This window comes from Salmo salar, unplaced genomic scaffold (assembly GCF_965601325.2).
Source record: "Salmo salar unplaced genomic scaffold, fSalSal1 ptg000293l, whole genome shotgun sequence".
Lineage (NCBI taxonomy): Eukaryota > Metazoa > Chordata > Actinopteri > Salmoniformes > Salmonidae > Salmo > Salmo salar.
Window position 1 is genome coordinate 1,685,908 of NW_027675346.1, and position 25,585 is coordinate 1,711,492.

Here is a 25,585-nt window from a genome sequence, read left to right on the forward strand (position 1 = left end):
TTCTCGCTTACGGCCATATCAGCCTGGGTACGCCCGATCTCGTCTGATCTCGGAAGCTAAGCAGGGTCGTGCCTGGTTAGTACTTGGATGGGAGACCGCCTGGGAATACCAGGTGCTGTAAGCATTTTGTCCACGAGGGTGTGCTCTTGCACTATTTCATCAGCAACACTGCCTTGTAGTAAGCATTTAATGATGAATTGACTAAATGTCTGTTTTATCAGACTCACTTTGACTATATATGTTGTAGCAAGAGATTGTTTCTCGCTTACGGCCATACCAGCCTGGGTAAGCCCGATCTCGTCTGATCTCGGAAGCTAAGCAGGGTCGTGCCTGGTTAGTACTTGGATGGGAGACCGCCTGGGAATACCAGGTGCTGTAAGCATTTTGTCCACGAGGGTGTGCTCTTGCACTATTTCATCAGCAACACTGCCTTGTAGTAAGCATTTAATGATGAATTGACTAAATGCAGCTTCCTGCCTTTTTAATAGGATCAAATTTCCTTGTGTTTTCAATTAGCATCTGCCTTGTATTTATAAGACAAACAAGAATATTGTTGCTGAATGCAGCTTGTGTGTGCTTTGTGCTCCTTTGCCCTGTTCAAATGATGAAAGGAAATAAAGTTGGTATTTTATCCAACTACCTGTGCTAAAAAGTGATGGGAACAGTGTTTGTAATTTCTTCTACTTTTTCAGTGACACAAAGTTCAAGCTGCTTATCTAATTGGTGAAAATGCAATGTCTGTTTATCACACTCACTTTGAATATATATGTTGTAGCAAGAGATTGTTTCTCGCTTACGGCCATACCAGCCTGGCTACGCCTGATCTCGTCTGATCTCGGAAGCTAAGCAGGGTCGGGCCTGTTTAGTACTTGGATGGGAGACCGCCTGGGAATACCAGGTGCTGTAAGCATTTTGTCCACGAGGGTGTGCTCTTGCACTATTTCATCAGCAACACTGCCTTGTAGTAAGCATTTAATGATGAATTGACTAAATGCAGCTTCCTGCCTTTTTAATAGGATCAAATTTCCTTGTGTTTTCAATTAGCATCTGCCTTGTATTTATAAGACAAACAAGAATATTGTTGCTGAATGCAGCTTGTGTGTGCTTTGTGCTCCTTTGCCCTGTTCAAATGATGAAAGGAAATAAAGTTGGTATTTTATCCAACTACCTGTGCTAAAAAGTGATGGGAACAGTGTTTGTAATTTCTTCTACTTTTTCAGTGACACAAAGTTCAAGCTGCTTATCTAATTGGTGAAAATGCAATGTCTGTTTATCACACTCACTTTGAATATATATGTTGTAGCAAGAGATTGTGTCTCGCTTACGGCCATACCAGCCTGGGTTCGCCCGATCTCGTCTGATCTCGGAAGCTAAGCAGGGTCGGGCCTGGTTAGTACTTGGATGGGAGACCGCCTGGGAATACCAGGTGCTGTAAGCATTTTGTCCACGAGGGTGTGCTCTTGCACTATTTCATCAGCAACACTGCCTTGTAGTAAGCATTTAATGATGAATTGACTAAATGTCTGTTTTATCAGACTCACTTTGACTATATATGTTGTAGCAAGAGATTGTTTCGCGCTTACGGCCATACCAGCCTGGGTACGCCCGATCTCGTCTGATCTCGGAAGCTAAGCAGGGTCGTGCCTGGTTAGTACTTGGATGGGAGACCGCCTGGGAATACCAGGTGCTGTAAGCATTTTGTCCACGAGGGTGTGCTCTTGCACTATTTCATCAGCAACACTGCCTTGTAGTAAGCATTTAATGATGAATTGACTAAATGTCTGTTTTATCTGACTCACTTTGACTATATATGTTGTAGCAAGAGATTGTTTCTCGCTTACGGCCATATCTGCCTGGGTACGCCCGATCTCGTCTGATCTCGGAAGCTAAGCAGGGTCGGGCCTGGTTAGTACTTGGATGGGAGACCGCCTGGGAATACCAGGTGCTGTAAGCATTTTGTCCACGAGGGTGTGCTCTTGCACTATTTCATCAGCAACACTGCCTTGTAGTAAGCATTTAATGATGAATTGACTAAATGTCTGTTTTATCAGACTCACTTTGACTATATATGTTGTAGCAAGAGATTGTTTCTCGCTTACGGCCATATCAGCCTGGGTACGCCCGATCTCGTCTGATCTCGGAAGCTAAGCAGGGTCGGGCCTGGTTAGTACTTGGATGGGAGACCGCCTGGGAATACCAGGTGCTGTAAGCATTTTGTCCACGAGGGTGTGCTCTTGCACTATTTCATCAGCAACACTGCCTTGTAGTAAGCATTTAATGATGAATTGACTAAATGTCTGTTTTATCAGACTCACTTTGACTATATATGTTGTAGCAAGAGATTGTTTCTCGCTTACGGCCATACCAGCCTGGGTAAGCCCAATCTCGTCTGATCTCGGAAGCTAAGCAGGGTCGTGCCTGGTTAGTACTTGGATGGGAGACCGCCTGGGAATACCAGGTGCTGTAAGCATTTTGTCCACGAGGGTGTGCTCTTGCACTATTTCATCAGCAACACTGCCTTGTAGTAAGCATTTAATGATGAATTGACTAAATGTCTGTTTTATCAGACTCACTTTGACTATATATGTTGTAGCAAGAGATTGTTTCTCGCTTACGGCCATACCAGCCTGGGTACGCCCGATCTCGTCTGATCTCGGAAGCTAAGCAGGGTCGGACCTGGTTAGTACTTGGATGGGAGACCGCCTGGGAATACCAGGTGCTGTAAGCATTTTGTCCACGAGGGTGTGCTCTTGCACTATTTCATCAGCAACACTGCCTTGTAGTAAGCATTTAATGATGAATTGACTAAATGCAGCTTCCTGCCTTTTTAATAGGATCAAATTTCCTTGTGTTTTCAATTAGCATCTGCCTTGTATTTATAAGACAAACAAGAATATTGTTGCTGAATGCAGCTTGTGTGTGCTTTGTGCTCCTTTGCCCTGTTCAAATGATGAAAGGAAATAAAGTTTGTATTTTATCTAACTACCTGTGCTAAAAAGTGATGGGAACAGTGTTTGTAATTTCTTCTACTTTTTCAGTGACACAAAGTTCAAGCTGCTTATCTAATTGGTGAAAATGCAATGTCTGTTTATCACACTCACTTTGACTATATATGTTGTAGCAAGAGATTGTTCCTCGCTTACGGCCATGTCAGCCTGGGTACTCCCGATCTCGTCTGATCTCGGAAGCTAAGCAGGGTCGGTCCTGGTTAGTACTTGGATGGGAGACCGCCTGGGAATACCAGGTGCTCTAAGCATTTTGTCCACGAGGGTGTGCTCTTGCACTATTTCATCAGCAACACTGCCTTGTAGTAAGCATTTAATGATGAATTGACTAAATGTCTGTTTTATCAGACTCACTTTGACTATATATGTTGTAGCAAGAGATTGATTCTCGCTTACGGCCATACCAGCCTGGGTACGCCCGATCTCGTCTGATCTCGGAAGCTAAGCAGGGTCGGGCCTGGTTAGTACTTTGATGGGAGACTGCCTGGGAATACCAGGTGCTGTAAGCATTTTGTCCACGAGGGTGTGCTCTTGCACTATTTCATCAGCAACACTGCCTTGTAGTAAGCATTTAATGATGAATTGACTAAATGTCTGTTTTATCAGACTCACTTTGACTATATATGTTGTAGCAAGAGATTGTTTCTCGCTTACGGCCATATCAGCCTGGGTACGCCCGATCTCATCTGATCTCGGAAGCTAAGCAGGGTCGGGCCTGGTTAGTACTTGGATGGGAGACCGCCTGGGAATACCAGGTGCTGTAAGCATTTTGTCCACGAGGGTGTGCTCTTGCACTATTTCATCAGCAACACTGCCTTGTAGTAAGCATTTAATGATGAATTGACTAAATGCAGCTTCCTGCCTTTTTAATAGGATCAAATTTCCTTGTGTTTTCAATTAGCATCTGCCTTGTATTTATAAGACAAACAAGAATATTGTTGCTGAATGCAGCTTGTGTGTGCTTTGTGCTCCTTTGCCCTGTTCAAATGATGAAAGGAAATAAAGTTTGTATTTTATCTAACTACCTGTGCTAAAAAGTGATGGGAACAGTGTTTGTAATTTCTTCTACTTTTTCAGTGACACAAAGTTCAAGCTGCTTATCTAATTGGTGAAAATGCAATGTCTGTTTATCACACTCACTTTGACTATATATGTTGTAGCAAGAGATTGTTTCTCGCTTACGGCCATGTCAGCCTGGGTACTCCCGATCTCGTCTGATCTCGGAAGCTAAGCAGGGTCGGTCCTGGTTAGTACTTGGATGGGAGACCGCCTGGGAATACCAGGTGCTCTAAGCATTTTGTCCACGAGGGTGTGCTCTTGCACTATTTCATCAGCAACACTGCCTTGTAGTAAGCATTTAATGATGAATTGACTAAATGTCTGTTTTATCAGACTCACTTTGACTATATATGTTGTAGCAAGAGATTGATTCTCGCTTACGGCCATACCAGCCTGGGTACGCCCGATCTCGTCTGATCTCGGAAGCTAAGCAGGGTCGGGCCTGGTTAGTACTTTGATGGGAGACTGCCTGGGAATACCAGGTGCTGTAAGCATTTTGTCCACGAGGGTGTGCTCTTGCACTATTTCATCAGCAACACTGCCTTGTAGTAAGCATTTAATGATGAATTGACTAAATGTCTGTTTTATCAGACTCACTTTGACTATATATGTTGTAGCAAGAGATTGTTTCTCGCTTACGGCCATATCAGCCTGGGTACTCCCGATCTCATCTGATCTCGGAAGCTAAGCAGGGTCGGGCCTGGTTAGTACTTGGATGGGAGACCGCCTGGGAATACCAGGTGCTGTAAGCATTTTGTCCACGAGGGTGTGCTCTTGCACTATTTCATCAGCAACACTGCCTTGTAGTAAGCATTTAATGATGAATTGACTAAATGTCTGTTTTATCAGACTCACTTTGACTATATATGTTGTAGCAAGAGATTGTTTCTCGCATACGGCCATATCAGCCTGGGTACGCCCGATCTCGTCTGATCTCGGAAGCTAAGCAGGGTCGGGCCTGGTTAGTACTTGGATGGGAGACCGCCTGCGAATACCAGGTGCTGTAAGCATTTTGTCCACGAGGGTGTGCTCTTGCACTATTTCATCAGCAACACTGCCTTGTATTAAGCATTTAATGATGAATTGACTAAATGTCTGTTTTATCAGACTCACTTTGACTATATATGTTGTAGCAAGAGATTGTTTCACGCTTGCGGCCATACCAGCCTGGGTACGCCCGATCTCGTCTGATCTCGGAAGCTAAGCAGGGTCGGGCCTGGTTAGTACTTGGATGGGAGACCGCCTGGGAATACCAGGTGCTGTAAGCATTTTGTCCACGAGGGTGTGCCCCTGCACTATTTCATCAGCAACACTGCCTTGTAGTAAGCATTTAATGATGAATTGACTAAATGCAGCTTCCTGCCTTTTTAATAGGATCAAATTTCCTTGTGTTTTCAATTAGCATCTGCCTTGTATTTATAAGACAAACAAGAATATTGTTGCTGAATGCAGCTTGTGTGTGCTTTGTGCTCCTTTGCCCTGTTCAAATGATGAAAGGAAATAAAGTTTGTATTTTATCCAACTACCTGTGCTAAAAAGTGATGGGAACAGTGTTTGTAATTTCTTCTACTTTTTCAGTGACACAAAGTTCAAGCTGCTTATCTAATTGGTGAAAATGCAATGTCTGTTTATCACACTCACTTTGACTATATATGTTGTAGCAAGAGATTGTTTCTCGCTTACGGCCATACCAGCCTGGGTACGCCCGATCTCGTCTGATCTCGGAAGCTAGGCAGGGTCGGGCCTGGTTAGTACTTGGATGGGAGACCTCCTGGGAATACCAGGTGCTGTAAGCATTTTGTCCACGAGGGTGTGCTCTTGAACTATTTCATCAGCAACACTGCCTTGTATTAAGCATTTAATGATGAATTGACTAAATGTCTGTTTTATCAGACTCACTTTGACTATATATGTTGTAGCAAGAGATTGTTTCTCGCTTAAGGCCATACCAGCCTGGGTACGCCCGATCTCGTCTGATCTCGGAAGCTAAGCAGGGTCGGGCCTGGTTAGTACTTGGATGGGAGACCGCCTGGGAATACCAGGTGCTGTAAGCATTTTGTCCACGAGGGTGTGCCCCTGCACTATTTCATCAGCAACACTGCCTTGTAGTAAGCATTTAATGATGAATTGACTAAATGCAGCTTCCTGCCTTTTTAATAGGATCAAATTTCCTTGTGTTTTCAATTAGCATCTGCCTTGTATTTATAAGACAAACAAGAATATTGTTGCTGAATGCAGCTTGTGTGTGCTTTGTGCTCCTTTGCCCTGTTCAAATGATGAAAGGAAATAAAGTTTGTATTTTATCCAACTACCTGTGCTAAAAAGTGATGGGAACAGTGTTTGTAATTTCTTCTACTTTTTCAGTGACACAAAGTTCAAGCTGCTTATCTAATTGGTGAAAATGCAATGTCTGTTTATCACACTCACTTTGACTATATATGTTGTAGCAAGAGATTGTTTCTCGCTTACGGCCATACCAGCCTGGGTACGCCCGATCTCGTCTGATCTCGGAAGCTAAGCAGGGTCGGGCCTGGTTAGTACTTGGATGGGAGACCGCCTGGGAATACCAGGTGCTGTAAGCATTTTGTCCACGAGGGTGTGCCCCTGCACTATTTCATCAGCAACACTGCCTTGTAGTAAGCATTTAATGATGAATTGACTAAATGCAGCTTCCTGCCTTTTTAATAGGATCAAATTTCCTTGTGTTTTCAATTAGCATCTGCCTTGTATTTATAAGACAAACAAGAATATTGTTGCTGAATGCAGCTTGTGTGTGCTTTGTGCTCCTTTGCCCTGTTCAAATGATGAAAGGAAATAAAGTTTGTATTTTATCCAACTACCTGTGCTAAAAAGTGATGGGAACAGTGTTTGTAATTTCTTCTACTTTTTCAGTGACACAAAGTTCAAGCTGCTTATCTAATTGGTGAAAATGCAATGTCTGTTTATCACACTCACTTTGACTATATATGTTGTAGCAAGAGATTGCTTCTCGCTTACGGCCATACCAGCCTGGGTACGCCCGATCTCGTCTGATCTCGGAAGCTAAGCAGGGTCGGGCCTGGTTAGTACTTGGATGGGAGACCGCCTGGGAATACCAGGTGCTGTAAGCATTTTGTCCACGAGGGTGTGCTCTTGCACTATTTCATCAGCAACACTGCCTTGTATTAAGCATTTAATGATGAATTGACTAAATGTCTGTTTTATCAGACTCACTTTGACTATATATGTTGTAGCAAGAGATTGTTTCTCGCTTACGGCCATACCAGCCTGGGTACGCCCGATCTCGTCTGATCTCGGAAGCTAAGCAGGGTCGGGCCTGGTTAGTACTTGGATGGGAGACCGCCTGGGAATACCAGGTGCTGTAAGCATTTTGTCCACGAGGGTGTGCCCCTGCACTATTTCATCAGCAACACTGCCTTGTAGTAAGCATTTAATGATGAATTGACTAAATGCAGCTTCCTGCCTTTTTAATAGGATCAAATTTCCTTGTGTTTTCAATTAGCATCTGCCTTGTATTTATAAGACAAACAAGAATATTGTTGCTGAATGCAGCTTGTGTGTGCTTTGTGCTCCTTTGCCCTGTTCAAATGATGAAAGGAAATAAAGTTTGTATTTTATCTAACTACCTGTGCTAAAAAGTGATGGGAACAGTGTTTGTAATTTCTTCTACTTTTTCAGTGACACAAAGTTCAAGCTGCTTATCTAATTGGTGAAAATGCAATGTCTGTTTATCACACTCACTTTGACTATATATGTTGTAGCAAGAGATTGTTTCTCGCTTACGGCCATGTCAGCCTGGGTACTCCCGATCTCGTCTGATCTCGGAAGCTAAGCAGGGTCGGTCCTGGTTAGTACTTGGATGGGAGACCGCCTGGGAATACCAGGTGCTCTAAGCATTTTGTCCACGAGGGTGTGCTCTTGCACTATTTCATCAGCAACACTGCCTTGTAGTAAGCATTTAATGATGAATTGACTAAATGTCTGTTTTATCAGACTCACTTTGACTATATATGTTGTAGCAAGAGATTGATTCTCGCTTACGGCCATACCAGCCTGGGTACGCCCGATCTCGTCTGATCTCGGAAGCTAAGCAGGGTCGGGCCTGGTTAGTACTTTGATGGGAGACTGCCTGGGAATACCAGGTGCTGTAAGCATTTTGTCCACGAGGGTGTGCTCTTGCACTATTTCATCAGCAACACTGCCTTGTAGTAAGCATTTAATGATGAATTGACTAAATGTCTGTTTTATCAGACTCACTTTGACTATATATGTTGTAGCAAGAGATTGTTTCTCGCTTACGGCCATATCAGCCTGGGTACTCCCGATCTCATCTGATCTCGGAAGCTAAGCAGGGTCGGGCCTGGTTAGTACTTGGATGGGAGACCGCCTGGGAATACCAGGTGCTGTAAGCATTTTGTCCACGAGGGTGTGCTCTTGCACTATTTCATCAGCAACACTGCCTTGTAGTAAGCATTTAATGATGAATTGACTAAATGTCTGTTTTATCAGACTCACTTTGACTATATATGTTGTAGCAAGAGATTGTTTCTCGCATACGGCCATATCAGCCTGGGTACGTCCGATCTCGTCTGATCTCGGAAGCTAAGCAGGGTCGGGCCTGGTTAGTACTTGGATGGGAGACCGCCTGCGAATACCAGGTGCTGTAAGCATTTTGTCCACGAGGGTGTGCTCTTGCACTATTTCATCAGCAACACTGCCTTGTATTAAGCATTTAATGATGAATTGACTAAATGTCTGTTTTATCAGACTCACTTTGACTATATATGTTGTAGCAAGAGATTGTTTCACGCTTGCGGCCATACCAGCCTGGGTACGCCCGATCTCGTCTGATCTCGGAAGCTAAGCAGGGTCGGGCCTGGTTAGTACTTGGATGGGAGACCGCCTGGGAATACCAGGTGCTGTAAGCATTTTGTCCACGAGGGTGTGCCCCTGCACTATTTCATCAGCAACACTGCCTTGTAGTAAGCATTTAATGATGAATTGACTAAATGCAGCTTCCTGCCTTTTTAATAGGATCAAATTTCCTTGTGTTTTCAATTAGCATCTGCCTTGTATTTATAAGACAAACAAGAATATTGTTGCTGAATGCAGCTTGTGTGTGCTTTGTGCTCCTTTGCCCTGTTCAAATGATGAAAGGAAATAAAGTTTGTATTTTATCCAACTACCTGTGCTAAAAAGTGATGGGAACAGTGTTTGTAATTTCTTCTACTTTTTCAGTGACACAAAGTTCAAGCTGCTTATCTAATTGGTGAAAATGCAATGTCTGTTTATCACACTCACTTTGACTATATATGTTGTAGCAAGAGATTGTTTCTCGCTTACGGCCATACCAGCCTGGGTACGCCCGATCTCGTCTGATCTCGGAAGCTAGGCAGGGTCGGGCCTGGTTAGTACTTGGATGGGAGACCTCCTGGGAATACCAGGTGCTGTAAGCATTTTGTCCACGAGGGTGTGCTCTTGCACTATTTCATCAGCAACACTGCCTTGTATTAAGCATTTAATGATGAATTGACTAAATGTCTGTTTTATCAGACTCACTTTGACTATATATGTTGTAGCAAGAGATTGCTTCTCGCTTAAGGCCATACCAGCCTGGGTACGCCCGATCTCGTCTGATCTCGGAAGCTAAGCAGGGTCGGGCCTGGTTAGTACTTGGATGGGAGACCGCCTGGGAATACCAGGTGCTGTAAGCATTTTGTCCACGAGGGTGTGCCCCTGCACTATTTCATCAGCAACACTGCCTTGTAGTAAGCATTTAATGATGAATTGACTAAATGCAGCTTCCTGCCTTTTTAATAGGATCAAATTTCCTTGTGTTTTCAATTAGCATCTGCCTTGTATTTATAAGACAAACAAGAATATTGTTGCTGAATGCAGCTTGTGTGTGCTTTGTGCTCCTTTGCCCTGTTCAAATGATGAAAGGAAATAAAGTTTGTATTTTATCCAACTACCTGTGCTAAAAAGTGATGGGAACAGTGTTTGTAATTTCTTCTACTTTTTCAGTGACACAAAGTTCAAGCTGCTTATCTAATTGGTGAAAATGCAATGTCTGTTTATCACACTCACTTTGACTATATATGTTGTAGCAAGAGATTGTTTCTCGCTTACGGCCATACCAGCCTGGGTACGCCCGATCTCGTCTGATCTCGGAAGCTAAGCAGGGTCGGGCCTGGTTAGTACTTGGATGGGAGACCGCCTGGGAATACCAGGTGCTGTAAGCATTTTGTCCACGAGGGTGTGCTCTTGCACTATTTCATCAGCAACACTGCCTTGTAGTAAGCATTTAATGATGAATTGACTAAATGTCTGTTTTATCAGACTCACTTTGACTATATATGTTGTAGCAAGAGATTGTTTCTCGCATACGGCCATATCAGCCTGGGTACGTCCGATCTCGTCTGATCTCGGAAGCTAAGCAGGGTCGGGCCTGGTTAGTACTTGGATGGGAGACCGCCTGCGAATACCAGGTGCTGTAAGCATTTTGTCCACGAGGGTGTGCTCTTGCACTATTTCATCAGCAACACTGCCTTGTATTAAGCATTTAATGATGAATTGACTAAATGTCTGTTTTATCAGACTCACTTTGACTATATATGTTGTAGCAAGAGATTGTTTCACGCTTGCGGCCATACCAGCCTGGGTACGCCCGATCTCGTCTGATCTCGGAAGCTAAGCAGGGTCGGGCCTGGTTAGTACTTGGATGGGAGACCGCCTGGGAATACCAGGTGCTGTAAGCATTTTGTCCACGAGGGTGTGCCCCTGCACTATTTCATCAGCAACACTGCCTTGTAGTAAGCATTTAATGATGAATTGACTAAATGCAGCTTCCTGCCTTTTTAATAGGATCAAATTTCCTTGTGTTTTCAATTAGCATCTGCCTTGTATTTATAAGACAAACAAGAATATTGTTGCTGAATGCAGCTTGTGTGTGCTTTGTGCTCCTTTGCCCTGTTCAAATGATGAAAGGAAATAAAGTTTGTATTTTATCCAACTACCTGTGCTAAAAAGTGATGGGAACAGTGTTTGTAATTTCTTCTACTTTTTCAGTGACACAAAGTTCAAGCTGCTTATCTAATTGGTGAAAATGCAATGTCTGTTTATCACACTCACTTTGACTATATATGTTGTAGCAAGAGATTGTTTCTCGCTTACGGCCATACCAGCCTGGGTACGCCCGATCTCGTCTGATCTCGGAAGCTAAGCAGGGTCGGGCCTGGTTAGTACTTGGATGGGAGACCGCCTGGGAATACCAGGTGCTGTAAGCATTTTGTCCACGAGGGTGTGCTCTTGCACTATTTCATCAGCAACACTGCCTTGTAGTAAGCATTTAATGATGAATTGACTAAATGTCTGTTTTATCAGACTCACTTTGACTATATATGTTGTAGCAAGAGATTGTTTCTCGCATACGGCCATATCAGCCTGGGTACGTCCGATCTCGTCTGATCTCGGAAGCTAAGCAGGGTCGGGCCTGGTTAGTACTTGGATGGGAGACCGCCTGCGAATACCAGGTGCTGTAAGCATTTTGTCCACGAGGGTGTGCTCTTGCACTATTTCATCAGCAACACTGCCTTGTATTAAGCATTTAATGATGAATTGACTAAATGTCTGTTTTATCAGACTCACTTTGACTATATATGTTGTAGCAAGAGATTGTTTCACGCTTGCGGCCATACCAGCCTGGGTACGCCCGATCTCGTCTGATCTCGGAAGCTAAGCAGGGTCGGGCCTGGTTAGTACTTGGATGGGAGACCGCCTGGGAATACCAGGTGCTGTAAGCATTTTGTCCACGAGGGTGTGCCCCTGCACTATTTCATCAGCAACACTGCCTTGTAGTAAGCATTTAATGATGAATTGACTAAATGCAGCTTCCTGCCTTTTTAATAGGATCAAATTTCCTTGTGTTTTCAATTAGCATCTGCCTTGTATTTATAAGACAAACAAGAATATTGTTGCTGAATGCAGCTTGTGTGTGCTTTGTGCTCCTTTGCCCTGTTCAAATGATGAAAGGAAATAAAGTTTGTATTTTATCCAACTACCTGTGCTAAAAAGTGATGGGAACAGTGTTTGTAATTTCTTCTACTTTTTCAGTGACACAAAGTTCAAGCTGCTTATCTAATTGGTGAAAATGCAATGTCTGTTTATCACACTCACTTTGACTATATATGTTGTAGCAAGAGATTGTTTCTCGCTTACGGCCATACCAGCCTGGGTACGCCCGATCTCGTCTGATCTCGGAAGCTAGGCAGGGTCGGGCCTGGTTAGTACTTGGATGGGAGACCTCCTGGGAATACCAGGTGCTGTAAGCATTTTGTCCACGAGGGTGTGCTCTTGCACTATTTCATCAGCAACACTGCCTTGTATTAAGCATTTAATGATGAATTGACTAAATGTCTGTTTTATCAGACTCACTTTGACTATATATGTTGTAGCAAGAGATTGTTTCTCGCTTAAGGCCATACCAGCCTGGGTACGCCCGATCTCGTCTGATCTCGGAAGCTAAGCAGGGTCGGGCCTGGTTAGTACTTGGATGGGAGACCGCCTGGGAATACCAGGTGCTGTAAGCATTTTGTCCACGAGGGTGTGCCCCTGCACTATTTCATCAGCAACACTGCCTTGTAGTAAGCATTTAATGATGAATTGACTAAATGCAGCTTCCTGCCTTTTTAATAGGATCAAATTTCCTTGTGTTTTCAATTAGCATCTGCCTTGTATTTATAAGACAAACAAGAATATTGTTGCTGAATGCAGCTTGTGTGTGCTTTGTGCTCCTTTGCCCTGTTCAAATGATGAAAGGAAATAAAGTTTGTATTTTATCCAACTACCTGTGCTAAAAAGTGATGGGAACAGTGTTTGTAATTTCTTCTACTTTTTCAGTGACACAAAGTTCAAGCTGCTTATCTAATTGGTGAAAATGCAATGTCTGTTTATCACACTCACTTTGACTATATATGTTGTAGCAAGAGATTGTTTCTCGCTTACGGCCATACCAGCCTGGGTACGCCCGATCTCGTCTGATCTCGGAAGCTAAGCAGGGTCGGGCCTGGTTAGTACTTGGATGGGAGACCGCCTGGGAATACCAGGTGCTGTAAGCATTTTGTCCACGAGGGTGTGCCCCTGCACTATTTCATCAGCAACACTGCCTTGTAGTAAGCATTTAATGATGAATTGACTAAATGCAGCTTCCTGCCTTTTTAATAGGATCAAATTTCCTTGTGTTTTCAATTAGCATCTGCCTTGTATTTATAAGACAAACAAGAATATTGTTGCTGAATGCAGCTTGTGTGTGCTTTGTGCTCCTTTGCCCTGTTCAAATGATGAAAGGAAATAAAGTTTGTATTTTATCCAACTACCTGTGCTAAAAAGTGATGGGAACAGTGTTTGTAATTTCTTCTACTTTTTCAGTGACACAAAGTTCAAGCTGCTTATCTAATTGGTGAAAATGCAATGTCTGTTTATCACACTCACTTTGACTATATATGTTGTAGCAAGAGATTGCTTCTCGCTTACGGCCATACCAGCCTGGGTACGCCCGATCTCGTCTGATCTCGGAAGCTAAGCAGGGTCGGGCCTGGTTAGTACTTGGATGGGAGACCGCCTGGGAATACCAGGTGCTGTAAGCATTTTGTCCACGAGGGTGTGCTCTTGCACTATTTCATCAGCAACACTGCCTTGTAGTAAGCATTTAATGATGAATTGACTAAATGTCTGTTTTATCAGACTCACTTTGACTATATATGTTGTAGCAAGAGATTGTTTCTCGCATACGGCCATATCAGCCTGGGTACGTCCGATCTCGTCTGATCTCGGAAGCTAAGCAGGGTCGGGCCTGGTTAGTACTTGGATGGGAGACCGCCTGCGAATACCAGGTGCTGTAAGCATTTTGTCCACGAGGGTGTGCTCTTGCACTATTTCATCAGCAACACTGCCTTGTATTAAGCATTTAATGATGAATTGACTAAATGTCTGTTTTATCAGACTCACTTTGACTATATATGTTGTAGCAAGAGATTGTTTCACGCTTGCGGCCATACCAGCCTGGGTACGCCCGATCTCGTCTGATCTCGGAAGCTAAGCAGGGTCGGGCCTGGTTAGTACTTGGATGGGAGACCGCCTGGGAATACCAGGTGCTGTAAGCATTTTGTCCACGAGGGTGTGCCCCTGCACTATTTCATCAGCAACACTGCCTTGTAGTAAGCATTTAATGATGAATTGACTAAATGCAGCTTCCTGCCTTTTTAATAGGATCAAATTTCCTTGTGTTTTCAATTAGCATCTGCCTTGTATTTATAAGACAAACAAGAATATTGTTGCTGAATGCAGCTTGTGTGTGCTTTGTGCTCCTTTGCCCTGTTCAAATGATGAAAGGAAATAAAGTTTGTATTTTATCCAACTACCTGTGCTAAAAAGTGATGGGAACAGTGTTTGTAATTTCTTCTACTTTTTCAGTGACACAAAGTTCAAGCTGCTTATCTAATTGGTGAAAATGCAATGTCTGTTTATCACACTCACTTTGACTATATATGTTGTAGCAAGAGATTGTTTCTCGCTTACGGCCATACCAGCCTGGGTACGCCCGATCTCGTCTGATCTCGGAAGCTAAGCAGGGTCGGGCCTGGTTAGTACTTGGATGGGAGACCGCCTGGGAATACCAGGTGCTGTAAGCATTTTGTCCACGAGGGTGTGCTCTTGCACTATTTCATCAGCAACACTGCCTTGTAGTAAGCATTTAATGATGAATTGACTAAATGTCTGTTTTATCAGACTCACTTTGACTATATATGTTGTAGCAAGAGATTGTTTCTCGCATACGGCCATATCAGCCTGGGTACGTCCGATCTCGTCTGATCTCGGAAGCTAAGCAGGGTCGGGCCTGGTTAGTACTTGGATGGGAGACCGCCTGCGAATACCAGGTGCTGTAAGCATTTTGTCCACGAGGGTGTGCTCTTGCACTATTTCATCAGCAACACTGCCTTGTATTAAGCATTTAATGATGAATTGACTAAATGTCTGTTTTATCAGACTCACTTTGACTATATATGTTGTAGCAAGAGATTGTTTCACGCTTGCGGCCATACCAGCCTGGGTACGCCCGATCTCGTCTGATCTCGGAAGCTAAGCAGGGTCGGGCCTGGTTAGTACTTGGATGGGAGACCGCCTGGGAATACCAGGTGCTGTAAGCATTTTGTCCACGAGGGTGTGCCCCTGCACTATTTCATCAGCAACACTGCCTTGTAGTAAGCATTTAATGATGAATTGACTAAATGCAGCTTCCTGCCTTTTTAATAGGATCAAATTTCCTTGTGTTTTCAATTAGCATCTGCCTTGTATTTATAAGACAAACAAGAATATTGTTGCTGAATGCAGCTTGTGTGTGCTTTGTGCTCCTTTGCCCTGTTCAAATGATGAAAGGAAATAAAGTTTGTATTTTATCCAACTACCTGTGCTAAAAAGTGATGGGAACAGTGTTTGTAATTTCTTCTACTTTTTCAGTGACACAAAGTTCAAGCTGCTTATCTAATTGGTGAAAATGCAATGTCTGTTTATCACACTCACTTTGACTATATATGTTGTAGCAAGAGATTGTTTCTCGCTTACGGCCATACCAGCCTGGGTACGCCCGATCTCGTCTGATCTCGGAAGCTAGGCAGGGTCGGGCCTGGTTAGTACTTGGATGGGAGACCTCCTGGGAATACCAGGTGCTGTAAGCATTTTGTCCACGAGGGTGTGCTCTTGCACTATTTCATCAGCAACACTGCCTTGTATTAAGCATTTAATGATGAATTGACTAAATGTCTGTTTTATCAGACTCACTTTGACTATATATGTTGTAGCAAGAGATTGTTTCTCGCTTAAGGCCATACCAGCCTGGGTACGCCCGATCTCGTCTGATCTCGGAAGCTAAGCAGGGTCGGGCCTGGTTAGTACTTGGATGGGAGACCGCCTGGGAATACCAGGTGCTGTAAGCATTTTGTCCACGAGGGTGTGCCCCTGCACTATTTCATCAGCAACACTGCCTTGTAGTAAGCATTTAATGATGAATTGACTAAATGCAGCTTCCTGCCTTTTTAATAGGATCAAATTTCCTTGTGTTTTCAATTAGCATCTGCCTTGTATTTATAAGACAAACAAGAATATTGTTGCTGAATGCAGCTTGTGTGTGCTTTGTGCTCCTTTGCCCTGTTCAAATGATGAAAGGAAATAAAGTTTGTATTTTATCCAACTACCTGTGCTAAAAAGTGATGGGAACAGTGTTTGTAATTTCTTCTACTTTTTCAGTGACACAAAGTTCAAGCTGCTTATCTAATTGGTGAAAATGCAATGTCTGTTTATCACACTCACTTTGACTATATATGTTGTAGCAAGAGATTGTTTCTCGCTTACGGCCATACCAGCCTGGGTACGCCCGATCTCGTCTGATCTCGGAAGCTAAGCAGGGTCGGGCCTGGTTAGTACTTGGATGGGAGACCGCCTGGGAATACCAGGTGCTGTAAGCATTTTGTCCACGAGGGTGTGCCCCTGCACTATTTCATCAGCAACACTGCCTTGTAGTAAGCATTTAATGATGAATTGACTAAATGCAGCTTCCTGCCTTTTTAATAGGATCAAATTTCCTTGTGTTTTCAATTAGCATCTGCCTTGTATTTATAAGACAAACAAGAATATTGTTGCTGAATGCAGCTTGTGTGTGCTTTGTGCTCCTTTGCCCTGTTCAAATGATGAAAGGAAATAAAGTTTGTATTTTATCCAACTACCTGTGCTAAAAAGTGATGGGAACAGTGTTTGTAATTTCTTCTACTTTTTCAGTGACACAAAGTTCAAGCTGCTTATCTAATTGGTGAAAATGCAATGTCTGTTTATCACACTCACTTTGACTATATATGTTGTAGCAAGAGATTGCTTCTCGCTTACGGCCATACCAGCCTGGGTACGCCCGATCTCGTCTGATCTCGGAAGCTAAGCAGGGTCGGGCCTGGTTAGTACTTGGATGGGAGACCGCCTGGGAATACCAGGTGCTGTAAGCATTTTGTCCACGAGGGTGTGCTCTTGCACTATTTCATCAGCAACACTGCCTTGTATTAAGCATTTAATGATGAATTGACTAAATGTCTGTTTTATCAGACTCACTTTGACTATATATGTTGTAGCAAGAGCTTGTTTCTCGCTTACGGCCATACCAGCCTGGGTACGCCCGATCTCGTCTGATCTCGGAAGCTAAGCAGGGTCGGGCCTGGTTAGTACTTGGATGGGAGACCGCCTGGGAATACCAGGTGCTGTAAGCATTTTGTCCACGAGGGTGTGCCCCTGCACTATTTCATCAGCAACACTGCCTTGTAGTAAGCATTTAATGATGAATTGACTAAATGCAGCTTCCTGCCTTTTTAATAGGATCAAATTTCCTTGTGTTTTCAATTAGCATCTGCCTTGTATTTATAAGACAAACAAGAATATTGTTGCTGAATGCAGCTTGTGTGTGCTTTGTGCTCCTTTGCCCTGTTCAAATGATGAAAGGAAATAAAGTTTGTATTTTATCCAACTACCTGTGGTAAAAAGTGATGGGAACAGTGTTTGTAATTTCTTCTACTTTTTCAGTGACACAAAGTTCAAGCTGCTTATCTAATTGGTGAAAATGCAATGTCTGTTTATCACACTCACTTTGACTATATATGTTGTAGCAAGAGATTGTTTCTCGCTTACGGCCATACCAGCCTGGGTACGCCCGATCTCGTCTGATCTCGGAAGCTAAGCAGGGTCGGGCCTGGTTAGTACTTGGATGGGAGACCGCCTGGGAATACCAGGTGCTGTAAGCATTTTGTCCACGAGGGTGTGCTCTTGCACTATTTCATCAGCAACACTGCCTTGTATTAAGCATTTAATGATGAATTGACTAAATGTCTGTTTTATCAGACTCACTTTGACTATATATGTTGTAGCAAGAGATTGTTTCTCGCTTACGGCCATACCAGCCTGGGTACGCCCGATCTCGTCTGATCTCGGAAGCTAAGCAGGGTCGGGCCTGGTTAGTACTTGGATGGGAGACCGCCTGGGAATACCAGGTGCTGTAAGCATTTTGTCCACGAGGGTGTGCCCCTGCACTATTTCATCAGCAACACTGCCTTGTAGTAAGCATTTAATGATGAATTGACTAAATGCAGCTTCCTGCCTTTTTAATAGGATCAAATTTCCTTGTGTTTTCAATTAGCATCTGCCTTGTATTTATAAGACAAACAAGAATATTGTTGCTGAATGCAGCTTGTGTGTGCTTTGTGCTCCTTTGCCCTGTTCAAATGATGAAAGGAAATAAAGTTTGTATTTTATCCAACTACCTGTGCTAAAAAGTGATGGGAACAGTGTTTGTAATTTCTTCTACTTTTTCAGTGACACAAAGTTCAAGCTGCTTATCTAATTGGTGAAAATGCAATGTCTGTTTATCACACTCACTTTGACTATATATGTTGTAGCAAGAGATTGTTTCTCGCTTACGGCCATACCAGCCTGGGTACGCCCGATCTCGTCTGATCTCGGAAGCTAAGCAGGGTCGGGCCTGGTTAGTACTTGGATGGGAGACCGCCTGGGAATACCAGGTGCTGTAAGCATTTTGTCCACGAGGGTGTGCTCTTGCACTATTTCATCAGCAACACTGGCTTGTATTAAGCATTTAATGATGAATTGACTAAATGTCTGTTTTATCAGACTCACTTTGACTATATATGTTGTAGCAAGAGCTTGTTTCTCGCTTACGGCCATACCAGCCTGGGTACGCCCGATCTCGTCTGATCTCGGAAGCTAAGCAGGGTCGGGCCTGGTTAGTACTTGGATGGGAGACCGCCTGGGAATACCAGGTGCTGTAAGCATTTTGTCCACGAGGGTGTGCCCCTGCACTATTTCATCAGCAACACTGCCTTGTAGTAAGCATTTAATGATGAATTGACTAAATGCAGCTTCCTGCCTTTTTAATAGGATCAAATTTCCTTGTGTTTTCAATTAGCATCTGCCTTGTATTTATAAGACAAACAAGAATATTGTTGCTGAATGCAGCTTGTGTGTGCTTTGTGCTCCTTTGCCCTGTTCAAATGATGAAAGGAAATAAAGTTTGTATTTTATCCAACTACCTGTGCTAAAAAGTGATGGGAACAGTGTTTGTAATTTCTTCTACTTTTTCAGTGACACAAAGTTCAAGCTGCTTATCTAATTGGTGAAAATGCAATGTCTGTTTATCACACTCACTTTGACTATATATGTTGTAGCAAGAGATTGCTTCTCGCTTACGGCCATACCAGCCTGGGTACGCCCGATCTCGTCTGATCTCGGAAGCTAAGCAGGGTCGGGCCTGGTTAGTACTTGGATGGGAGACCGCCTGGGAATACCAGGTGCTGTAAGCATTTTGTCCACGAGGGTGTGCTCTTGCACTATTTCATCAGCAACACTGCCTTGTATTAAGCATTTAATGATGAATTGACTAAATGTCTGTTTTATCAGACTCACTTTGACTATATATGTTGTAGCAAGAGCTTGTTTCTCGCTTACGGCCATACCAGCCTGGGTACGCCCGATCTCGTCTGATCTCGGAAGCTAAGCAGGGTCGGGCCTGGTTAGTACTTGGATGGGAGACCGCCTGGGAATACCAGGTGCTGTAAGCATTTTGTCCACGAGGGTGTGCCCCTGCACTATTTCATCAGCAACACTGCCTTGTAGTAAGCATTTAATGATGAATTGACTAAATGCAGCTTCCTGCCTTTTTAATAGGATCAAATTTCCTTGTGTTTTCAATTAGCATCTGCCTTGTATTTATAAGACAAACAAGAATATTGTTGCTGAATGCAGCTTGTGTGTGCTTTGTGCTCCTTTGCCCTGTTCAAATGATGAAAGGAAATAAAGTTTGTATTTTATCCAACTACCTGTGGTAAAAAGTGATGGGAACAGTGTTTGTAATTTCTTCTACTTTTTCAGTGACACAAAGTTCAAGCTGCTTATCTAATTGGTGAAAATGCAATGTCTGTTTATCACACTCACTTTGACTATATATGTTGTAGCAAGAGATTGTTTCTCGCTTACGGCCATACCAGCCTGGGTACGCCCGATCTCGTCTGATCTCGGAAGCTAAGCAGGGTCGGGCCTGGTTAGTACTTGGATGGGAGACCGCCTGGGAATACCAGGTGCTGTAAGCATTTTGTCCACGAGGGTGTGCTCTTGCACTATTTCATCAGCAACACTGCCTTGTATTAAGCATTTAATGATGAATTGACTAAATGTCTGTTTTATCAGACTCACTTTGACTATATATGTTGTAGCAAGAGATTGTTTCTCGCTTACGGCCATACCAGCCTGGGTACGCCCGATCTCGTCTGATCTCGGAAGCTAAGCAGGGTCGGGCCTGGTTAGTACTTGGATGGGAGACCGCCTGGGAATACCAGGTGCTGTAAGCATTTTGTCCACGAGGGTGTGCCCCTGCACTATTTCATCAGCAACACTGCCTTGTAGTAAGCATTTAATGATGAATTGACTAAATGCAGCTTCCTGCCTTTTTAATAGGATCAAATTTCCTTGTGTTTTCAATTAGCATCTGCCTTGTATTTATAAGACAAACAAGAATATTGTTGCTGAATGCAGCTTGTGTGTGCTTTGTGCTCCTTTGCCCTGTTCAAATGATGAAAGGAAATAAAGTTTGTATTTTATCCAACTACCTGTGCTAAAAAGTGATGGGAACAGTGTTTGTAATTTCTTCTACTTTTTCAGTGACACAAAGTTCAAGCTGCTTATCTAATTGGTGAAAATGCAATGTCTGTTTATCACACTCACTTTGACTATATATGTTGTAGCAAGAGATTGTTTCTCGCTTACGGCCATACCAGCCTGGGTACGCCCGATCTCGTCTGATCTCGGAAGCTAAGCAGGGTCGGGCCTGGTTAGTACTTGGATGGGAGACCGCCTGGGAATACCAGGTGCTGTAAGCATTTTGTCCACGAGGGTGTGCTCTTGCACTATTTCATCAGCAACACTGGCTTGTATTAAGCATTTAATGATGAATTGACTAAATGTCTGTTTTATCAGACTCACTTTGACTATATATGTTGTAGCAAGAGATTGTTTCTCGCTTACGGCCATACCAGCCTGGGTACGCCCGATCTCGTCTGATCTCGGAAGCTAAGCAGGGTCGGGCCTGGTTAGTACTTGGATGGGAGACCGCCTGTGAATACCAGGTGCTGTAAGCATTTTGTCCACGAGGGTGTGCCCCTGCACTATTTCATCAGCAACACTGCCTTGTAGTAAGCATTTAATGATGAATTGACTAAATGCAGCTTCCTGCCTTTTTAATAGGATCAAATTTCCTTGTGTTTTCAATTAGCATCTGCCTTGTATTTATAAGACAAACAAGAATATTGTTGCTGAATGCAGCTTGTGTGTGCTTTGTGCTCCTTTGCCCTGTTCAAATGATGAAAGGAAATAAAGTTTGTATTTTATCCAACTACCTGTGCTAAAAAGTGATGGGAACAGTGTTTGTAATTTCTTCTACTTTTTCAGTGACACAAAGTTCAAGCTGCTTATCTAATTGGTGAAAATGCAATGTCTGTTTATCACACTCACTTTGACTATATATGTTGTAGCAAGAGATTGTTTCTCGCTTACGGCCATACCAGCCTGGGTACGCCCGATCTCGTCTGATCTCGGAAGCTAAGCAGGGTCGGGCCTGGTTAGTACTTGGATGGGAGACCGCCTGGGAATACCAGGTGCTGTAAGCATTTTGTCCACGAGGGTGTGCTCTTGCACTATTTCATCAGCAACACTGCCTTGTATTAAGCATTTAATGATGAATTGACTAAATGTCTGTTTTATCAGACTCACTTTGACTATATATGTTGTAGCAAGAGATTGTTTCTCGCTTACGGCCATACCAGCCTGGGTACGCCCGATCTCGTCTGATCTCGGAAGCTAAGCAGGGTCGGGCCTGGTTAGTACTTGGATGGGAGACCGCCTGGGAATACCAGGTGCTGTAAGCATTTTGTCCACGAGGGTGTGCCCCTGCACTATTTCATCAGCAACACTGCCTTGTAGTAAGCATTTAATGATGAATTGACTAAATGCAGCTTCCTGCCTTTTTAATAGGATCAAATTTCCTTGTGTTTTCAATTAGCATCTGCCTTGTATTTATAAGACAAACAAGAATATTGTTGCTGAATGCAGCTTGTGTGTGCTTTGTGCTCCTTTGCCCTGTTCAAATGATGAAAGGAAATAAAGTTTGTATTTTATCCAACTACCTGTGGTAAAAAGTGATGGGAACAGTGTTTGTAATTTCTTCTACTTTTTCAGTGACACAAAGTTCAAGCTGCTTATCTAATTGGTGAAAATGCAATGTCTGTTTATCACACTCACTTTGACTATATATGTTGTAGCAAGAGATTGTTTCTCGCTTACGGCCATACCAGCCTGGGTACGCCCGATCTCGTCTGATCTCGGAAGCTAAGCAGGGTCGGGCCTGGTTAGTACTTGGATGGGAGACCGCCTGGGAATACCAGGTGCTGTAAGCATTTTGTCCACGAGGGTGTGCTCTTGCACTATTTCATCAGCAACACTGGCTTGTATTAAGCATTTAATGATGAATTGACTAAATGTCTGTTTTATCAGACTCACTTTGACTATATATGTTGTAGCAAGAGATTGTTTCTCGCTTACGGCCATACCAGCCTGGGTACGCCCGATCTCGTCTGATCTCGGAAGCTAAGCAGGGTCGGGCCTGGTTAGTACTTGGATGGGAGACCCCCTGTGAATACCAGGTGCTGTAAGCATTTTGTCCACGAGGGTGTGCCCCTGCACTATTTCATCAGCAACACTGCCTTGTAGTAAGCATTTAATGATGAATTGACTAAATGCAGCTTCCTGCCTTTTTAATAGGATCAAATTTCCTTGTGTTTTCAATTAGCATCTGCCTTGTATTTATAAGACAAACAAGAATATTGTTGCTGAATGCAGCTTGTGTGTGCTTTGTGCTCCTTTGCCCTGTTCAAATGATGAAAGGAAATAAAGTTTGTATTTTATCCAACTACCTGTGCTAAAAAGTGATGGGAACAGTGTTTGTAATTTCTTCCACTTTTTCAGTGACACAAAGTTCAAGCTGCTTATCTAATTGGTGAAAATGCAATGTCTGTTTATCACACTCACTTTGACTATATATGTTGTAGCAAGAGATTGTTTCTCGCTTACGGCCATACCAGCCTGGGTACGCCCGATCTCGTCTGATCTCGGAAGCTAAGCAGGGTCGGGCCTGGTTAGTACTTGGATGGGAGACCGCCTGGGAATACCAGGTGCTGTAAGCATTTTGTCCACGAGGGTGTGCTCTTGCACTATTTCATCAGCAACACTGGCTTGTATTAAGCATTTAATGATGAATTGACTAAATGTCTGTTTTATCAGACTCACTTTGACTATATATGTTGTAGCAAGAGATTGTTTCTCGCTTACGGCCATACCAGCCTGGGTACGCCCGATCTCGTCTGATCTCGGAAGCTAAGCAGGGTCGGGCCTGGTTAGTACTTGGATGGGAGACCCCCTGTGAATACCAGGTGCTGTAAGCATTTTGTCCACGAGGGTGTGCCCCTGCACTATTTCATCAGCAACACTGCCTTGTAGTAAGCATTTAATGATGAATTGACTAAATGCAGCTTCCTGCCTTTTTAATAGGATCAAATTTCCTTGTGTTTTCAATTAGCATCTGCCTTGTATTTATAAGACAAACAAGAATATTGTTGCTGAATGCAGCTTGTGTGTGCTTTGTGCTCCTTTGCCCTGTTCAAATGATGAAAGGAAATAAAGTTTGTATTTTATCCAACTACCTGTGCTAAAAAGTGATGGGAACAGTGTTTGTAATTTCTTCCACTTTTTCAGTGACACAAAGTTCAAGCTGCTTATCTAATTGGTGAAAATGCAATGTCTGTTTATCACACTCACTTTGACTATATATGTTGTAGCAAGAGATTGTTTCTCGCTTACGGCCATACCAGCCTGGGTACGCCCGATCTCGTCTGATCTCGGAAGCTAAGCAGGGTCGGGCCTGGTTAGTACTTGGATGGGAGACCGCCTGGGAATACCAGGTGCTGTAAGCATTTTGTCCACGAGGGTGTGCTCTTGCACTATTTCATCAGCAACACTGCCTTGTATTAAGCATTTAATGATGAATTGACTAAATGTCTGTTTTATCAGACTCACTTTGACTATATATGTTGTAGCAAGAGATTGTTTCTCGCTTACGGCCATACCAGCCTGGGTACGCCCGATCTCGTCTGATCTCGGAAGCTAAGCAGGGTCGGGCCTGGTTAGTACTTGGATGGGAGACCGCCTGGGAATACCAGGTGCTGTAAGCATTTTGTCCACGAGGGTGTGCCCCTGCACTATTTCATCAGCAACACTGCCTTGTAGTAAGCATTTAATGATGAATTGACTAAATGCAGCTTCCTGCCTTTTTAATAGGATCAAATTTCCTTGTGTTTTCAATTAGCATCTGCCTTGTATTTATAAGACAAACAAGAATATTGTTGCTGAATGCAGCTTGTGTGTGCTTTGTGCTCCTTTGCCCTGTTCAAATGATGAAAGGAAATAAAGTTTGTATTTTATCCAACTACCTGTGCTAAAAAGTGATGGGAACAGTGTTTGTAATTTCTTCTACTTTTTCAGTGACACAAAGTTCAAGCTGCTTATCTAATTGGTGAAAATGCAATGTCTGTTTATCACACTCACTTTGACTATATATGTTGTAGCAAGAGATTGTTTCTCGCTTACGGCCATACCAGCCTGGGTACGCCCGATCTCGTCTGATCTCGGAAGCTAAGCAGGGTCGGGCCTGGTTAGTACTTGGATGGGAGACCGCCTGGGAATACCAGGTGCTGTAAGCATTTTGTCCACGAGGGTGTGCTCTTGCACTATTTCATCAGCAACACTGCCTTGTATTAAGCATTTAATGATGAATTGACTAAATGTCTGTTTTATCAGACTCACTTTGACTATATATGTTGTAGCAAGAGATTGTTTCTCGCTTACGGCCATACCAGCCTGGGTACGCCCGATCTCGTCTGATCTCGGAAGCTAAGCAGGGTCGGGCCTGGTTAGTACTTGGATGGGAGACCGCCTGGGAATACCAGGTGCTGTAAGCATTTTGTCCACGAGGGTGTGCCCCTGCACTATTTCATCAGCAACACTGCCTTGTAGTAAGCATTTAATGATGAATTGACTAAATGCAGCTTCCTGCCTTTTTAATAGGATCAAATTTCCTTGTGTTTTCAATTAGCATCTGCCTTGTATTTATAAGACAAACAAGAATATTGTTGCTGAATGCAGCTTGTGTGTGCTTTGTGCTCCTTTGCCCTGTTCAAATGATGAAAGGAAATAAAGTTTGTATTTTATCCAACTACCTGTGCTAAAAAGTGATGGGAACAGTGTTTGTAATTTCTTCTACTTTTTCAGTGACACAAAGTTCAAGCTGCTTATCTAATTGGTGAAAATGCAATGTC

The 25,585-nt window shown here is 43.3% G+C and overlaps 65 non-coding genes and 4 pseudogenes across 65 annotated transcripts; all 69 read left to right on the plus strand.

Annotated features, from left to right (window-relative positions):
- The first annotated feature begins 5 nt into the window (after positions 1–5).
- On the plus strand, positions 6–124 carry LOC145868529 (5S ribosomal RNA). The gene has a single exon (XR_014384525.1). It is a non-coding gene; the product is annotated as a 5S ribosomal RNA (ribosomal RNA).
- Positions 125–263: 139 nt separating this feature from the next.
- LOC145870248 (5S ribosomal RNA) lies at positions 264–382 on the plus strand. The gene has a single exon (XR_014386244.1). It is a non-coding gene; the product is annotated as a 5S ribosomal RNA (ribosomal RNA).
- Positions 383–791: 409 nt separating this feature from the next.
- LOC145868577 (5S ribosomal RNA) lies at positions 792–910 on the plus strand. The gene has a single exon (XR_014384573.1). It is a non-coding gene; the product is annotated as a 5S ribosomal RNA (ribosomal RNA).
- A 409-nt stretch (positions 911–1,319) lies between these two features.
- On the plus strand, positions 1,320–1,438 carry LOC145875142 (5S ribosomal RNA). The gene has a single exon (XR_014390776.1). It is a non-coding gene; the product is annotated as a 5S ribosomal RNA (ribosomal RNA).
- Positions 1,439–1,577: 139 nt separating this feature from the next.
- LOC145869083 (5S ribosomal RNA) lies at positions 1,578–1,696 on the plus strand. Its single transcript, XR_014385079.1, has one exon. It is a non-coding gene; the product is annotated as a 5S ribosomal RNA (ribosomal RNA).
- Positions 1,697–1,835: 139 nt separating this feature from the next.
- LOC145868006 (5S ribosomal RNA) lies at positions 1,836–1,954 on the plus strand. The gene has a single exon (XR_014383999.1). It is a non-coding gene; the product is annotated as a 5S ribosomal RNA (ribosomal RNA).
- A 139-nt stretch (positions 1,955–2,093) lies between these two features.
- LOC145867379 (5S ribosomal RNA) lies at positions 2,094–2,212 on the plus strand. The gene has a single exon (XR_014383372.1). It is a non-coding gene; the product is annotated as a 5S ribosomal RNA (ribosomal RNA).
- Positions 2,213–2,351: 139 nt separating this feature from the next.
- On the plus strand, positions 2,352–2,470 carry LOC145870784 (uncharacterized; annotated as a pseudogene).
- Positions 2,471–2,609: 139 nt separating this feature from the next.
- Positions 2,610–2,728, plus strand: LOC145875454 (5S ribosomal RNA). Its single transcript, XR_014391090.1, has one exon. It is a non-coding gene; the product is annotated as a 5S ribosomal RNA (ribosomal RNA).
- Positions 2,729–3,137: 409 nt separating this feature from the next.
- LOC145870801 (uncharacterized) lies at positions 3,138–3,256 on the plus strand (annotated as a pseudogene).
- Positions 3,257–3,395: 139 nt separating this feature from the next.
- On the plus strand, positions 3,396–3,514 carry LOC145868068 (5S ribosomal RNA). Its single transcript, XR_014384062.1, has one exon. It is a non-coding gene; the product is annotated as a 5S ribosomal RNA (ribosomal RNA).
- Positions 3,515–3,653: 139 nt separating this feature from the next.
- LOC145875037 (5S ribosomal RNA) lies at positions 3,654–3,772 on the plus strand. The gene has a single exon (XR_014390671.1). It is a non-coding gene; the product is annotated as a 5S ribosomal RNA (ribosomal RNA).
- Positions 3,773–4,181: 409 nt separating this feature from the next.
- On the plus strand, positions 4,182–4,300 carry LOC145870803 (uncharacterized; annotated as a pseudogene).
- A 139-nt stretch (positions 4,301–4,439) lies between these two features.
- LOC145868069 (5S ribosomal RNA) lies at positions 4,440–4,558 on the plus strand. The gene has a single exon (XR_014384063.1). It is a non-coding gene; the product is annotated as a 5S ribosomal RNA (ribosomal RNA).
- A 139-nt stretch (positions 4,559–4,697) lies between these two features.
- Positions 4,698–4,816, plus strand: LOC145875085 (5S ribosomal RNA). Its single transcript, XR_014390719.1, has one exon. It is a non-coding gene; the product is annotated as a 5S ribosomal RNA (ribosomal RNA).
- A 139-nt stretch (positions 4,817–4,955) lies between these two features.
- LOC145869933 (5S ribosomal RNA) lies at positions 4,956–5,074 on the plus strand. The gene has a single exon (XR_014385929.1). It is a non-coding gene; the product is annotated as a 5S ribosomal RNA (ribosomal RNA).
- Positions 5,075–5,213: 139 nt separating this feature from the next.
- On the plus strand, positions 5,214–5,332 carry LOC145875100 (5S ribosomal RNA). The gene has a single exon (XR_014390734.1). It is a non-coding gene; the product is annotated as a 5S ribosomal RNA (ribosomal RNA).
- A 409-nt stretch (positions 5,333–5,741) lies between these two features.
- On the plus strand, positions 5,742–5,860 carry LOC145868387 (5S ribosomal RNA). Its single transcript, XR_014384383.1, has one exon. It is a non-coding gene; the product is annotated as a 5S ribosomal RNA (ribosomal RNA).
- A 139-nt stretch (positions 5,861–5,999) lies between these two features.
- Positions 6,000–6,118, plus strand: LOC145868954 (5S ribosomal RNA). Its single transcript, XR_014384949.1, has one exon. It is a non-coding gene; the product is annotated as a 5S ribosomal RNA (ribosomal RNA).
- A 409-nt stretch (positions 6,119–6,527) lies between these two features.
- On the plus strand, positions 6,528–6,646 carry LOC145872817 (5S ribosomal RNA). The gene has a single exon (XR_014388448.1). It is a non-coding gene; the product is annotated as a 5S ribosomal RNA (ribosomal RNA).
- Positions 6,647–7,055: 409 nt separating this feature from the next.
- Positions 7,056–7,174, plus strand: LOC145872819 (5S ribosomal RNA). The gene has a single exon (XR_014388450.1). It is a non-coding gene; the product is annotated as a 5S ribosomal RNA (ribosomal RNA).
- Positions 7,175–7,313: 139 nt separating this feature from the next.
- Positions 7,314–7,432, plus strand: LOC145872820 (5S ribosomal RNA). Its single transcript, XR_014388451.1, has one exon. It is a non-coding gene; the product is annotated as a 5S ribosomal RNA (ribosomal RNA).
- Positions 7,433–7,841: 409 nt separating this feature from the next.
- Positions 7,842–7,960, plus strand: LOC145870804 (uncharacterized; annotated as a pseudogene).
- A 139-nt stretch (positions 7,961–8,099) lies between these two features.
- LOC145868071 (5S ribosomal RNA) lies at positions 8,100–8,218 on the plus strand. Its single transcript, XR_014384065.1, has one exon. It is a non-coding gene; the product is annotated as a 5S ribosomal RNA (ribosomal RNA).
- Positions 8,219–8,357: 139 nt separating this feature from the next.
- Positions 8,358–8,476, plus strand: LOC145875087 (5S ribosomal RNA). Its single transcript, XR_014390721.1, has one exon. It is a non-coding gene; the product is annotated as a 5S ribosomal RNA (ribosomal RNA).
- A 139-nt stretch (positions 8,477–8,615) lies between these two features.
- Positions 8,616–8,734, plus strand: LOC145870595 (5S ribosomal RNA). Its single transcript, XR_014386592.1, has one exon. It is a non-coding gene; the product is annotated as a 5S ribosomal RNA (ribosomal RNA).
- Positions 8,735–8,873: 139 nt separating this feature from the next.
- On the plus strand, positions 8,874–8,992 carry LOC145875101 (5S ribosomal RNA). Its single transcript, XR_014390735.1, has one exon. It is a non-coding gene; the product is annotated as a 5S ribosomal RNA (ribosomal RNA).
- A 409-nt stretch (positions 8,993–9,401) lies between these two features.
- Positions 9,402–9,520, plus strand: LOC145868388 (5S ribosomal RNA). Its single transcript, XR_014384384.1, has one exon. It is a non-coding gene; the product is annotated as a 5S ribosomal RNA (ribosomal RNA).
- Positions 9,521–9,659: 139 nt separating this feature from the next.
- LOC145868955 (5S ribosomal RNA) lies at positions 9,660–9,778 on the plus strand. Its single transcript, XR_014384950.1, has one exon. It is a non-coding gene; the product is annotated as a 5S ribosomal RNA (ribosomal RNA).
- Positions 9,779–10,187: 409 nt separating this feature from the next.
- LOC145872821 (5S ribosomal RNA) lies at positions 10,188–10,306 on the plus strand. The gene has a single exon (XR_014388452.1). It is a non-coding gene; the product is annotated as a 5S ribosomal RNA (ribosomal RNA).
- A 139-nt stretch (positions 10,307–10,445) lies between these two features.
- On the plus strand, positions 10,446–10,564 carry LOC145870596 (5S ribosomal RNA). Its single transcript, XR_014386593.1, has one exon. It is a non-coding gene; the product is annotated as a 5S ribosomal RNA (ribosomal RNA).
- Positions 10,565–10,703: 139 nt separating this feature from the next.
- On the plus strand, positions 10,704–10,822 carry LOC145875102 (5S ribosomal RNA). The gene has a single exon (XR_014390736.1). It is a non-coding gene; the product is annotated as a 5S ribosomal RNA (ribosomal RNA).
- Positions 10,823–11,231: 409 nt separating this feature from the next.
- On the plus strand, positions 11,232–11,350 carry LOC145872822 (5S ribosomal RNA). Its single transcript, XR_014388453.1, has one exon. It is a non-coding gene; the product is annotated as a 5S ribosomal RNA (ribosomal RNA).
- A 139-nt stretch (positions 11,351–11,489) lies between these two features.
- Positions 11,490–11,608, plus strand: LOC145870597 (5S ribosomal RNA). Its single transcript, XR_014386594.1, has one exon. It is a non-coding gene; the product is annotated as a 5S ribosomal RNA (ribosomal RNA).
- Positions 11,609–11,747: 139 nt separating this feature from the next.
- On the plus strand, positions 11,748–11,866 carry LOC145875103 (5S ribosomal RNA). The gene has a single exon (XR_014390737.1). It is a non-coding gene; the product is annotated as a 5S ribosomal RNA (ribosomal RNA).
- Positions 11,867–12,275: 409 nt separating this feature from the next.
- LOC145868389 (5S ribosomal RNA) lies at positions 12,276–12,394 on the plus strand. The gene has a single exon (XR_014384385.1). It is a non-coding gene; the product is annotated as a 5S ribosomal RNA (ribosomal RNA).
- Positions 12,395–12,533: 139 nt separating this feature from the next.
- LOC145868956 (5S ribosomal RNA) lies at positions 12,534–12,652 on the plus strand. The gene has a single exon (XR_014384951.1). It is a non-coding gene; the product is annotated as a 5S ribosomal RNA (ribosomal RNA).
- Positions 12,653–13,061: 409 nt separating this feature from the next.
- LOC145872823 (5S ribosomal RNA) lies at positions 13,062–13,180 on the plus strand. Its single transcript, XR_014388454.1, has one exon. It is a non-coding gene; the product is annotated as a 5S ribosomal RNA (ribosomal RNA).
- Positions 13,181–13,589: 409 nt separating this feature from the next.
- LOC145872825 (5S ribosomal RNA) lies at positions 13,590–13,708 on the plus strand. The gene has a single exon (XR_014388456.1). It is a non-coding gene; the product is annotated as a 5S ribosomal RNA (ribosomal RNA).
- Positions 13,709–13,847: 139 nt separating this feature from the next.
- LOC145870598 (5S ribosomal RNA) lies at positions 13,848–13,966 on the plus strand. Its single transcript, XR_014386595.1, has one exon. It is a non-coding gene; the product is annotated as a 5S ribosomal RNA (ribosomal RNA).
- Positions 13,967–14,105: 139 nt separating this feature from the next.
- LOC145875104 (5S ribosomal RNA) lies at positions 14,106–14,224 on the plus strand. Its single transcript, XR_014390738.1, has one exon. It is a non-coding gene; the product is annotated as a 5S ribosomal RNA (ribosomal RNA).
- Positions 14,225–14,633: 409 nt separating this feature from the next.
- On the plus strand, positions 14,634–14,752 carry LOC145872826 (5S ribosomal RNA). Its single transcript, XR_014388457.1, has one exon. It is a non-coding gene; the product is annotated as a 5S ribosomal RNA (ribosomal RNA).
- Positions 14,753–14,891: 139 nt separating this feature from the next.
- On the plus strand, positions 14,892–15,010 carry LOC145870599 (5S ribosomal RNA). The gene has a single exon (XR_014386596.1). It is a non-coding gene; the product is annotated as a 5S ribosomal RNA (ribosomal RNA).
- Positions 15,011–15,149: 139 nt separating this feature from the next.
- Positions 15,150–15,268, plus strand: LOC145875105 (5S ribosomal RNA). Its single transcript, XR_014390739.1, has one exon. It is a non-coding gene; the product is annotated as a 5S ribosomal RNA (ribosomal RNA).
- A 409-nt stretch (positions 15,269–15,677) lies between these two features.
- LOC145868390 (5S ribosomal RNA) lies at positions 15,678–15,796 on the plus strand. The gene has a single exon (XR_014384386.1). It is a non-coding gene; the product is annotated as a 5S ribosomal RNA (ribosomal RNA).
- A 139-nt stretch (positions 15,797–15,935) lies between these two features.
- Positions 15,936–16,054, plus strand: LOC145868958 (5S ribosomal RNA). The gene has a single exon (XR_014384953.1). It is a non-coding gene; the product is annotated as a 5S ribosomal RNA (ribosomal RNA).
- A 409-nt stretch (positions 16,055–16,463) lies between these two features.
- On the plus strand, positions 16,464–16,582 carry LOC145872827 (5S ribosomal RNA). Its single transcript, XR_014388458.1, has one exon. It is a non-coding gene; the product is annotated as a 5S ribosomal RNA (ribosomal RNA).
- Positions 16,583–16,991: 409 nt separating this feature from the next.
- Positions 16,992–17,110, plus strand: LOC145872828 (5S ribosomal RNA). The gene has a single exon (XR_014388459.1). It is a non-coding gene; the product is annotated as a 5S ribosomal RNA (ribosomal RNA).
- A 139-nt stretch (positions 17,111–17,249) lies between these two features.
- On the plus strand, positions 17,250–17,368 carry LOC145872829 (5S ribosomal RNA). The gene has a single exon (XR_014388460.1). It is a non-coding gene; the product is annotated as a 5S ribosomal RNA (ribosomal RNA).
- A 409-nt stretch (positions 17,369–17,777) lies between these two features.
- On the plus strand, positions 17,778–17,896 carry LOC145872830 (5S ribosomal RNA). Its single transcript, XR_014388461.1, has one exon. It is a non-coding gene; the product is annotated as a 5S ribosomal RNA (ribosomal RNA).
- A 139-nt stretch (positions 17,897–18,035) lies between these two features.
- Positions 18,036–18,154, plus strand: LOC145872831 (5S ribosomal RNA). The gene has a single exon (XR_014388462.1). It is a non-coding gene; the product is annotated as a 5S ribosomal RNA (ribosomal RNA).
- Positions 18,155–18,563: 409 nt separating this feature from the next.
- LOC145872832 (5S ribosomal RNA) lies at positions 18,564–18,682 on the plus strand. The gene has a single exon (XR_014388463.1). It is a non-coding gene; the product is annotated as a 5S ribosomal RNA (ribosomal RNA).
- Positions 18,683–18,821: 139 nt separating this feature from the next.
- On the plus strand, positions 18,822–18,940 carry LOC145872833 (5S ribosomal RNA). Its single transcript, XR_014388464.1, has one exon. It is a non-coding gene; the product is annotated as a 5S ribosomal RNA (ribosomal RNA).
- Positions 18,941–19,349: 409 nt separating this feature from the next.
- On the plus strand, positions 19,350–19,468 carry LOC145872834 (5S ribosomal RNA). The gene has a single exon (XR_014388465.1). It is a non-coding gene; the product is annotated as a 5S ribosomal RNA (ribosomal RNA).
- A 139-nt stretch (positions 19,469–19,607) lies between these two features.
- Positions 19,608–19,726, plus strand: LOC145872836 (5S ribosomal RNA). The gene has a single exon (XR_014388467.1). It is a non-coding gene; the product is annotated as a 5S ribosomal RNA (ribosomal RNA).
- A 409-nt stretch (positions 19,727–20,135) lies between these two features.
- Positions 20,136–20,254, plus strand: LOC145872837 (5S ribosomal RNA). The gene has a single exon (XR_014388468.1). It is a non-coding gene; the product is annotated as a 5S ribosomal RNA (ribosomal RNA).
- Positions 20,255–20,393: 139 nt separating this feature from the next.
- LOC145872838 (5S ribosomal RNA) lies at positions 20,394–20,512 on the plus strand. Its single transcript, XR_014388469.1, has one exon. It is a non-coding gene; the product is annotated as a 5S ribosomal RNA (ribosomal RNA).
- Positions 20,513–20,921: 409 nt separating this feature from the next.
- LOC145872839 (5S ribosomal RNA) lies at positions 20,922–21,040 on the plus strand. Its single transcript, XR_014388470.1, has one exon. It is a non-coding gene; the product is annotated as a 5S ribosomal RNA (ribosomal RNA).
- A 139-nt stretch (positions 21,041–21,179) lies between these two features.
- Positions 21,180–21,298, plus strand: LOC145875482 (5S ribosomal RNA). Its single transcript, XR_014391118.1, has one exon. It is a non-coding gene; the product is annotated as a 5S ribosomal RNA (ribosomal RNA).
- A 409-nt stretch (positions 21,299–21,707) lies between these two features.
- Positions 21,708–21,826, plus strand: LOC145872840 (5S ribosomal RNA). The gene has a single exon (XR_014388471.1). It is a non-coding gene; the product is annotated as a 5S ribosomal RNA (ribosomal RNA).
- Positions 21,827–21,965: 139 nt separating this feature from the next.
- On the plus strand, positions 21,966–22,084 carry LOC145872841 (5S ribosomal RNA). The gene has a single exon (XR_014388472.1). It is a non-coding gene; the product is annotated as a 5S ribosomal RNA (ribosomal RNA).
- A 409-nt stretch (positions 22,085–22,493) lies between these two features.
- On the plus strand, positions 22,494–22,612 carry LOC145872842 (5S ribosomal RNA). The gene has a single exon (XR_014388473.1). It is a non-coding gene; the product is annotated as a 5S ribosomal RNA (ribosomal RNA).
- A 139-nt stretch (positions 22,613–22,751) lies between these two features.
- LOC145875489 (5S ribosomal RNA) lies at positions 22,752–22,870 on the plus strand. Its single transcript, XR_014391125.1, has one exon. It is a non-coding gene; the product is annotated as a 5S ribosomal RNA (ribosomal RNA).
- Positions 22,871–23,279: 409 nt separating this feature from the next.
- LOC145872843 (5S ribosomal RNA) lies at positions 23,280–23,398 on the plus strand. Its single transcript, XR_014388474.1, has one exon. It is a non-coding gene; the product is annotated as a 5S ribosomal RNA (ribosomal RNA).
- Positions 23,399–23,537: 139 nt separating this feature from the next.
- LOC145875490 (5S ribosomal RNA) lies at positions 23,538–23,656 on the plus strand. Its single transcript, XR_014391126.1, has one exon. It is a non-coding gene; the product is annotated as a 5S ribosomal RNA (ribosomal RNA).
- Positions 23,657–24,065: 409 nt separating this feature from the next.
- LOC145872844 (5S ribosomal RNA) lies at positions 24,066–24,184 on the plus strand. Its single transcript, XR_014388475.1, has one exon. It is a non-coding gene; the product is annotated as a 5S ribosomal RNA (ribosomal RNA).
- A 139-nt stretch (positions 24,185–24,323) lies between these two features.
- LOC145872845 (5S ribosomal RNA) lies at positions 24,324–24,442 on the plus strand. Its single transcript, XR_014388476.1, has one exon. It is a non-coding gene; the product is annotated as a 5S ribosomal RNA (ribosomal RNA).
- Positions 24,443–24,851: 409 nt separating this feature from the next.
- LOC145872847 (5S ribosomal RNA) lies at positions 24,852–24,970 on the plus strand. The gene has a single exon (XR_014388478.1). It is a non-coding gene; the product is annotated as a 5S ribosomal RNA (ribosomal RNA).
- Positions 24,971–25,109: 139 nt separating this feature from the next.
- LOC145872848 (5S ribosomal RNA) lies at positions 25,110–25,228 on the plus strand. The gene has a single exon (XR_014388479.1). It is a non-coding gene; the product is annotated as a 5S ribosomal RNA (ribosomal RNA).
- The last annotated feature ends 357 nt before the right edge of the window (positions 25,229–25,585 follow it).